Here is an 8,763-nt window from a genome sequence, read left to right on the forward strand (position 1 = left end):
TTTTGGCTGCTTGGGGTGCGCACACGTCACGTGAACGCGTGCATCGTGCAGCTGCAGGTAATTGACCAAACAAAAAAAGGGGAAAGCCGACCGGCGCACAGAATCGGCTATGTGGACTGACCGGCGCCGGTCACCGGTCGAGGCCGATCAGCTAAAAATCGGCCATTTCCGGTCACGTGCCGATCGATCGGTGCATCCCTAAACATGTTGCAGGGTGAGTTGTGGGCAGGGCTTCTTGGTGGATGGAATGTAAATTAAGAACGTGTTGCAGGGTCAGTCATGGATTTTTATGCATCCATCAGGGTCTTCTTGTCCAGTAAAATCTCTCCTGGTTTGAACGCCGGCATCCCTGCGTACGGGCAGCTGGCACATCGGAAGGCATCGCCCAGGTAACAGCTTCCACAGGCCGACCTTGCTACGGTCGTCTTCTATGCTACTTTCTTCTCCTGGTCCATCTCTTCTGCTAGACCGCACGAGCAGTTCTTACAGGCCTTCTTCTTGGTGGCTCCTTTTCCGCAGGTGGGCGCCCTCAGGGAGGCCGGGTCGGCCTTCTTCAGGTCGTCGTCGTCCAGCAGGGCGTCGCTGTCCACCAGCTCCACATGGTCGTCATTCATGTCGCTGACTGAGAGCGTCCACATGGTGGCCGTGTTGGGATCAAGAGCCGGTTTCTCTGCTGGCTTTTTCCCAAAGGACAGTTTGAGCTGGCTGGAGGATCCCACCTCAAAGCTGGGCTTGGAGGCGGACACGCGGATTCTGGACAGGGTGCTGCCTTGGTAACCCGTGGCCATCCTGAGGGAGCTCAGAGCCTCGGGACTCAGTTCTGCTTTACAGAGCTCTGCCACCGACATGAAGCCAGACAGCTTCAGAGCAGACATGAGCTTCTCTGCAGTCCTCACACTGTGGCCCTCAGCTCCTGTGATTGGTTCTTCCAGGACTAGTTTCCCGCCGGGTTTGAGGACTCTGGCCAGCTCTGCTAGCATCTCAGAGTTGTGGATGGAGGAGCTGTCAGCCAGGAGAGAGGACAGCACCCAGTCGAAGGTGGATGCTGGATGGGAGGACAGCATTAGCATCTCCATGTTCTCCACTGACACTTTGCCGTCTGCTGCGACGGCGTCACCCAGCCCCTCAGCCAGCTCTTTCAGGGCTGTCGGTGCTGAAGGCTGAGCCCAGACCAACATCACCTTGTCTCCTGCTTTGATGCCCAGGTCTGCCATGGCCTCCTGCTAGCTAGAATGTAGCACCTACGTCAAGCTAGATGGAATAAAAACCATAGACTGGTGATGTCATATCCACTGATGATGAGTGATGCCACTCAAGCAATTGCGATGTAATCTGTGATGTCAGCAGTGATGTAGAACCGAACTGTATGACATCATTAGTGATTTATGGCCTAATCCGTTAGGCATGGGTCGATTTCCGGTTTTACCGGTTCCGTTCGGTGTATGAGCCCAAACCGGTTTGATCACGTGCGAACCGAAAAAAATTGTGCCAATCCATTCTGATTGCACTATTTTTCGTATTAGCCTCTTCTCAAGTTGCACTAGTAGGCAAAAGTCTTATTTTGTTTATTATGTTGATGTTTGAAGAAAAGTTAAGCTGAATAGTTATGAGAAATAAAAACTGTGTTGTTGCAGTTCAATGGTTCTGCTTATTTTTATTCAGTGTTAGTGCTGGTTGGCATACCAGCTTGGAGGTGCATTATCGCCACCAACTGCAGTTGCATTACAGTCGTTTTTTGGGGAATATCGAACCATGCCATCTAGCCAACCCAGAAATGTCCAATCACATTTAGCGTTTCAACTGGGGCTGGAAGCCGCTCAAATCCCACGTCCACAGCTCAGGAGCTTTGAGAGCACTGAGTGAGCCACTAATCACGGCACTATTCACTGAGAAAAAACACTGGAATTAGTCAGATGAGGAAGAGTCAGATGAGTCAGATTTTTTGTGGAATATCGAACCGGTTTCAACATTTTCAAACCCACCCATGCCTAATACCCGTCCCTACTGTATGTGACCGGCCATTTAGTCAGGCTTCACTCACAGAGTTGGCATGCAGCCTCTCCTCTCTCTCCCCAGAGGGGTTTCATAGTCCTCTTCAGTGGCCGATTATAACTCAGCTCACCTGTGTGCTGCTCCAGAGTTCACTGGCTGATTCAAACTGTGCTCACCTGTGTGCTGCTCCACTCTGGAGCTATCCATGGTCCTGAACCTGTGTTGAGGTATTTTGGTCACTGATCAGCCATTTAGTCTGCCCTAATTACCTAATTAAACTAGAACGACCGCACCGCAGATTTATGCCTCCGCCATTAGTTCATTCTGGAGTCCAAATCCACATTTGAGTCAAATTGGAAGAAATTCCGTCAAGGCGCTCCTGAGATGTTGCGTTAGAGCTTGGAAATTGGGTGTGTGAGGTCAGTGACCTTTGACTTTTGATCACCAAAATGTAATCGGTTCATCCTTGCCACCAAGTCGACATTTGAGCCAAATTGGAAGAAATTCCATCAAGCCGTTGTTGAGATATCGCTTTAACGAACTTGGAAATGGCATTCGTGAGGTCACAGTGACCTTGACCTTTGACCATGAAAATCTAATAAGTTCATCCTTGAGTCCAAGTCGATGTTTGAGACAAATTTGATGAAACTCCGTCAAGGCATTCCTGAGATATTGCGTTAACAAGCTTGAAAATGGCGTTCGAGAGGTCACAGTGACCTTGGCCTTTTATCTTTGACCACCAAAATCTAATCAGTTCATGCTTGAGTCCAAGGCGATGTTTGAGGCAAATTTGATTAAATTCCGTCAAGGCATTCCTGAGATATGGCGTTAACAAGCTTGAAAATGGTGTTCGAGAAGTCACAGCGACCTTGACCTTTGACCACCAAAATCTAATCAAATCATCCTTCAGTCTTACAGTAAGTCGATGTTTGAGGCAAATTTGATGAAATTCTGTCAAGGCATTCCTGAGATATCGTGTTAACAAGCTTGAAAATGGCGTTCGAGAGGTCACAGTGACCTTGACCTTTGACCACCAAAGTCTAATCAGATCAGCCTTGAGTCCAAGTCGATGTTTGAGGCAAATTTGATGAAATTCCGTCAAGGCATTCCTGAGATATCGCGTTAACAAGCTTGAAAATGGCGTTCGAGAGGTCACAGTGACCTTGACCTTTGACCACCAAAGTCTAATCAGATCAGCCTTGAGTCCAAGTCGATGTTTGAGGCAAATTTGATGAAATTCCGTCAAGGCATTCCTGAGATATCGTGTTAACAAGCTTGAAAATGGCGTTCGAGAGGTCACAGTGACCTTGACCTTTGACCACCAAAGTCTAATCAGATCAGCCTTGAGTCCAAGTCGATGTTTGAGGCAAATTTGATGAAATTCCGTCAAGGCATTTCTGAGATATCGCATTAACGAACATCGGACGGACGGACGGACATACATACGGACGGACAACCCGGATCCATTATGCCTTGCCCTAATTACCTAATTAAAAAATCTGGCCCCCTTAGCTCACCTGCAGGGCTGCTCTTTACACTTCCTGAAAGATTCAGCCCGATCGCATGTAAAATGGCATAGCTGTGGCCGAACACAATTCTGCACACCCTTTATTATTACACTATTTATGGCACAGTGTACAGCTCCTTATTTCTATGAACATATCAGACATCAGACTAGTTACACGTTTCCTGAGGCACACTGAAAATATATATTGAGATGTTAAGAGAGGCTTCAATAATGTATACTTTTCAGAGTGCTGATGAAGAATCAGAAATGGAGTCCACTGGACCATCTCATCCATTCAACATACTGTGTAGAACATAAGTGTGTGTGCGTGCGTGCGTGCGTGCGTATGTGTGCGTGCGTGTGTGTGCGTGCGTGCGTATGTGTGCGTGCGTGTGTGTGCGTATGTGTGCGTGCGTGTGTGTGCGTGCGTGCGTGTGCGTGCGTGTGTGGTGTCTACTCCAGTGTGCAGGGAAGTGCTTCCAGAAGTATAACTGGAAAAAAGTCATGCAAGCCAATGTTACTAAGCCAATGTTACTAATTTGACATGTTGTTATGTGTCCGTTTGGTATGCAAAGGATGTACTATATTTAAAAACAAAACAAAAAGAAAGGAAAATGCATGGTTTGTGGTTCGATGAATACATACAGTATCTGAGCAGCAGGATGTACACTCTTTGCCATACTGAAATGAAGCTTGGTATCAAAGTGTAGCCTTCGTCTTAGCTGTTGTGTTGATTGTCTCAGAGCTTAATTAATACAGCCCAACATGCCATCTAGCCAACCCAGAAATGTCCAATCACATTTAGCGTTTCAACTGGGGCTGGAAGCCGCTCAAATCCCACGTCCACAGCTCAGGAGCTTTGAGAGCACTGAGTGAGCCACTAATCACGGCACTATTCACTGAGAAAAAACACTGGAATTAGTCAGATGAGGAAAAGTTGTGCTTTTCCTCAGAGCTTTTGTTTAGTTAATTCCCTGTTGACAGCCAAGTGCGCCACTTGCCCGGAGAAAACTTGGTTGAGAGGGAAAGATTACTTTTTTATCCCTAATTAATGCAGCTTATTTGCATAGCTCGCCAAGTCATAATATATGCTAATGTGCATTTACATTGGAGAGTGCTGTGCCGGCAGTTAACGTGGCCTAAATATGTCCATAAATATTAGTTTTTTTTAAATGTTATTTTAGGCCCTTATCATGCATCTTTTAAATATATATATACACAGTATATACTTTTTTAAATATTAGTTTTTTTATGTTATTTTAGGCCCTTAATGCATCTTTTAAATATATATATACACAGTATATACTTTTTTTTTTTTACTCTCAGTGATATGTTTTTCTTAGTCTATTAAGTCTTGCTCAATTACATTGAAGTATAGATTACTCGCAGCAAGCCACATGACATCGGCAATCAGAACATAACTCAAAACATGGCTAAAATAATTGTTTTAAGTCTGTGGTGGATGCGGTCAGGGCAAAATGTAAATGCTGTTGAGTGTTTTGGATAAGGACAAGATAGTCTGGCCGCCTTGATTTGTTTCTGTGCGTGCATGCGTGTGTCTGTGTGTTTACTTTGCCAGCAGACCATCCTGTGTAGACCAATCAAGCCCTGAACAAGATTCAAGGAACACGGAACACGGAGAGGACTCTAAACGATGCCATGAAAGAAGAGAGGAAAAGTAAAACAACTTCAGTGAACGTTCATGTGCGCTTCCAGATGGAATGAACAAATGATTATAACGAATGGGGTGGGGCGGGGGGGGATGGGGGGTAGTGAGGCAAGCGACCGCCCCTCGATCGGAACACCTGCCTCCAACCCTGTATGCAGGCATCCGCCCTGCTGAAGTGCCACTGAGCAAGGCACTGAATCCCTACCAGCTCCAATTCCCCAAACCTCAATGAGCTCAGCTCCTTCATAAGCCACCACACTTGAACGTAAGCAGATCATACTTTGGTAGAAGCACAGAAATGCAGGTTGGTGATGGTGGTGGTTGGCGAACCTCATTCACTCCCGTGTCTCGATCCCAGCTGAAGTGAAGTGGAGGCGAGGTCTGTGATCTTTCCCTTCGCTCTGGACATTTACAAGCCTCACCTATCTTTGATTGAGTGATTTCATTTGGTTTCGAGGGCCTTAGAGAGGAGAACAACACCAGATGAGACCAACCTAAAAAACAGGTATATCAGAATATCACGTCCTTCTTATGCATATTAAGTGCAGGGATCTTGACCAAGCGAGGCACTCCTCAAGTCGTCGTAAATGGTAAAAAGCATTACATTTACATTACATACACTACATTTCTATTTTTAGACAGAGAAAGGGAAAATGGGAGAGAGCAGCAAACACTGTGCATGCATACAATAAGCACTTAGCCTTCCATCTGGGCTCGTGTGGGGGCAGTTGTCTGGTAATTGGGTTTGGCTACGAGATGGAGAGATTGAAGGATGCAGGGAGGATGATGGAAATGGAAGAATAGGCCTTTGCTTTCACACGAGACACGGGATAGCAGCTGCAGCACTAGAACAGCAGGCTACCGTTTTCTCCAACTCAATCGCCGGGATAAAATGTTGTCAGTTTACGTTACTACAAACCAGATACATGACATTCAACGGTTGTGAACCAAAAATACCTTGCAGATCAACATTTCAAATTAACACACGTAAAATGTTAAAATACTAGGGTTTCGGCCCCGAAGCTCGCCCCCGCTGCCATGACGGACCACGATGTAACTGCTCACGTTTTATTAACACGCTGTCACAAGCGCCATCTTACATCAACAACCCACTATGACACTTTCCAGCAGCTGGCATAAAGCTGCCCGGCTGTCTTAAAGGCACAGCGACAACTGGTGTGACGCATACACAACACAACCCAACAGGTTAACCGGTTACACGCTGCCAAATGGTCCTGTGTACACGTTTTGAGACATTTCTGTAACCGTTGACACCCCTAATGCACACGGCTCTCCATGTTTACGCCCTCCACCCACCCCGATCTCAATAGCAGACCCTTTGACGTGTAGAACGTTGATATACACGTATCTAGAGATGTTGATAGGCAACATTCACAAATGTTGACATTCAACATATACAGTACGTGGTTTGCAGAAATGTAAACTGCCAACATTCTATTCAGGTGACCAGGCTGCTTTTCTCTCGTTTGATGACCCCTCCTGCCCTCCCCCACTTCTCTTCCTCGCCTATGAGCAGCGATGTCTGTGCATTGCTCCACCTTTTCTGTTTGAACACCAGGGGGTGCACAGGTGCATCTGTGTGCGGGCATCCTTCGGTGGATGTGCATCTCCGCGAGTCCATACGTTCAAGAGCGTCTGGCTGTACTCGTTCCTGTGCATGCTCACACAGAAGCATGGCCAATGGTCCGTAAATGTGGGGTTTCCATTCTCCCCCCTCATGTGGTCAAGTTAAGGACCACGTTCCATCTTCACAACATGAATCACCCCTTTCAGCTGCTTCCAGCGCTCTCCCATGCCTTGCCTAATGGATTTTCAAATGCAGGTAGATGTCTTCTTCCAGGACTCGACAGACATTTCCTTTGTGGCCAGATATGGGGAACAGGCACTGAGTGGTTCGCTGTTTGTTGTTGAAAGATTCTGCATACAGAGTAGAAGCATTTTGGAACTTGTTTGAAGACGCTAAATGTGAGGCTCACTTCATGCACACGTTCACGTCTTGCCAAATATGGGTAATAAAGGAAACTTTGAAGAGCTCACATGTTATTCTCATTCTGTCTTGTGCTGTTCTCATGTTGAGCCAAACAACCAGATTAAAGGATACGTTCACCCCAAAATGAAAATTCAGTCATTATCACCCATATCTATATACCAGTGGAAGGTCGGGTCCTGGAGCTCCGTAGGGAAACAGCATTACAGTATTCACCTAAACAACTGAAGTAAATGGTGACCAACGTTTTGTGTACAGTTCCAGTGTTTACCCTACCATTCTAAAGGCCTGGCGGGCACACCAGGCCAACGACGCCCTCGCCAGGCCAGAAAAAAAAGTTGAAAAAAATACGTCATACGTCTGACAGATTACATGAGTGTGGGTCTGTTTGCAGCTGTACCGCATCTGTTCCGGAGGCGGTGTACATTAGCCCTAAGGCTCTCTATGCGATTCTCTGTGGATGTGGGCATACAGAAAAAATAAAAATAAACAATCTGTAGTTAGAACAGTCGCCCTCCGTAGCCGTTGGCCTCTAGTCAACTCTGTTCTTGTTTTATTTGTTTGTCATTGTGTCTCACCATTGTCAAGCGTCCTTGGGTTCCATGAAAGGCACTATATAAATCCAAGTTATTATTATTATTATCATTATTATGTATTAAGATTATTATTATTATTATTATTTGCGTTATTATTATTATTGTTATTATTATTATTATGAAAGTGCAGAGAAAACATGAAGATAAGGTAAAGGCTGCCCATCTGCATATACCGAAATTGTAATGATAAAAAGCGGGTTGAAATCGTCAAAGCCTTCCTTTAAGATGTTCTCCAAATTTCAGATTCCTAAAATATTTATTTCATGTATTTCCCAATATTTTAATTTCTATTGTTTCCTGAGTTCTAAGTGAGGTGCTTTAAAGATCAGAGAAAATTCAGTCCTATCATGTTATTGAAATACATTGCTTGAACTGATTGAAAGAGAATTATAGGAAAATGCCTATTTTTTTAAAGGACGACAACCAAAGAATGCATTTTGGTAGACCTATGCAGTAACATGAATATATATGGACATGCCATTGTTGACTGTGAATGTACAGTGTGAAGCCATTATGGTCAGCATCAGACAAGCCATGACAAGTTGCATTGTGTTGCCAAACTCATGTGATCACCTGGACGTAATTGACTGTGATTTCCAACTGCCCTCTCCGAGCAAGAGCGCAATGTCCTCTAATTAACTAGAGAGCACTGACAGCCTGGTGCCACCTCCATTTGGTCCCCACTTGAAACGAGCGCCATGTCCTGAGGGTTCCTGTCAGGCCTAGTGCTCTGCGAATGGTATGACATGTCCCTTCATGTCTCCATTCATCTCCCTCTCTCCCTCACTCTCTCACTCCCTCTCTCTCTCACTCCCTCTCTGTCTCTCTCTCTCTCTCTCTCTCTTTCGCCCTCTCGATGACAACCATTTTCTTCTAATCATGCTCAGGAAGGAAAAGGATTGTGTGTGTGTGTGTGTGTGTGTGTGTGTGTGTGTGTGTGTGTGTGTGTGTGTGTGTGTGTGTGTGTGTGTGTGTGTGTGTGTGTGTGTGT

The 8,763-nt window shown here is 45.6% G+C and overlaps 1 pseudogene across 1 annotated transcript; it reads right to left on the minus strand.

Moving 5' to 3' along the window:
- Positions 1 to 287: 287 nt before the first annotated feature.
- LOC310772197 (anamorsin-B pseudogene) lies at positions 288 to 1,214 on the minus strand (annotated as a pseudogene). Its single transcript has one exon. The product of its transcript is annotated as an anamorsin-B pseudogene (transcript).
- Positions 1,215 to 8,763: the final 7,549 nt, after the last annotated feature.

The sequence above is a fragment of the Poromitra crassiceps genome (genome assembly GCF_964638095.1).
Source record: "Poromitra crassiceps genome assembly, chromosome: 2".
NCBI classification, from domain to species: domain Eukaryota; kingdom Metazoa; phylum Chordata; class Actinopteri; order Beryciformes; family Melamphaidae; genus Poromitra; species Poromitra crassiceps.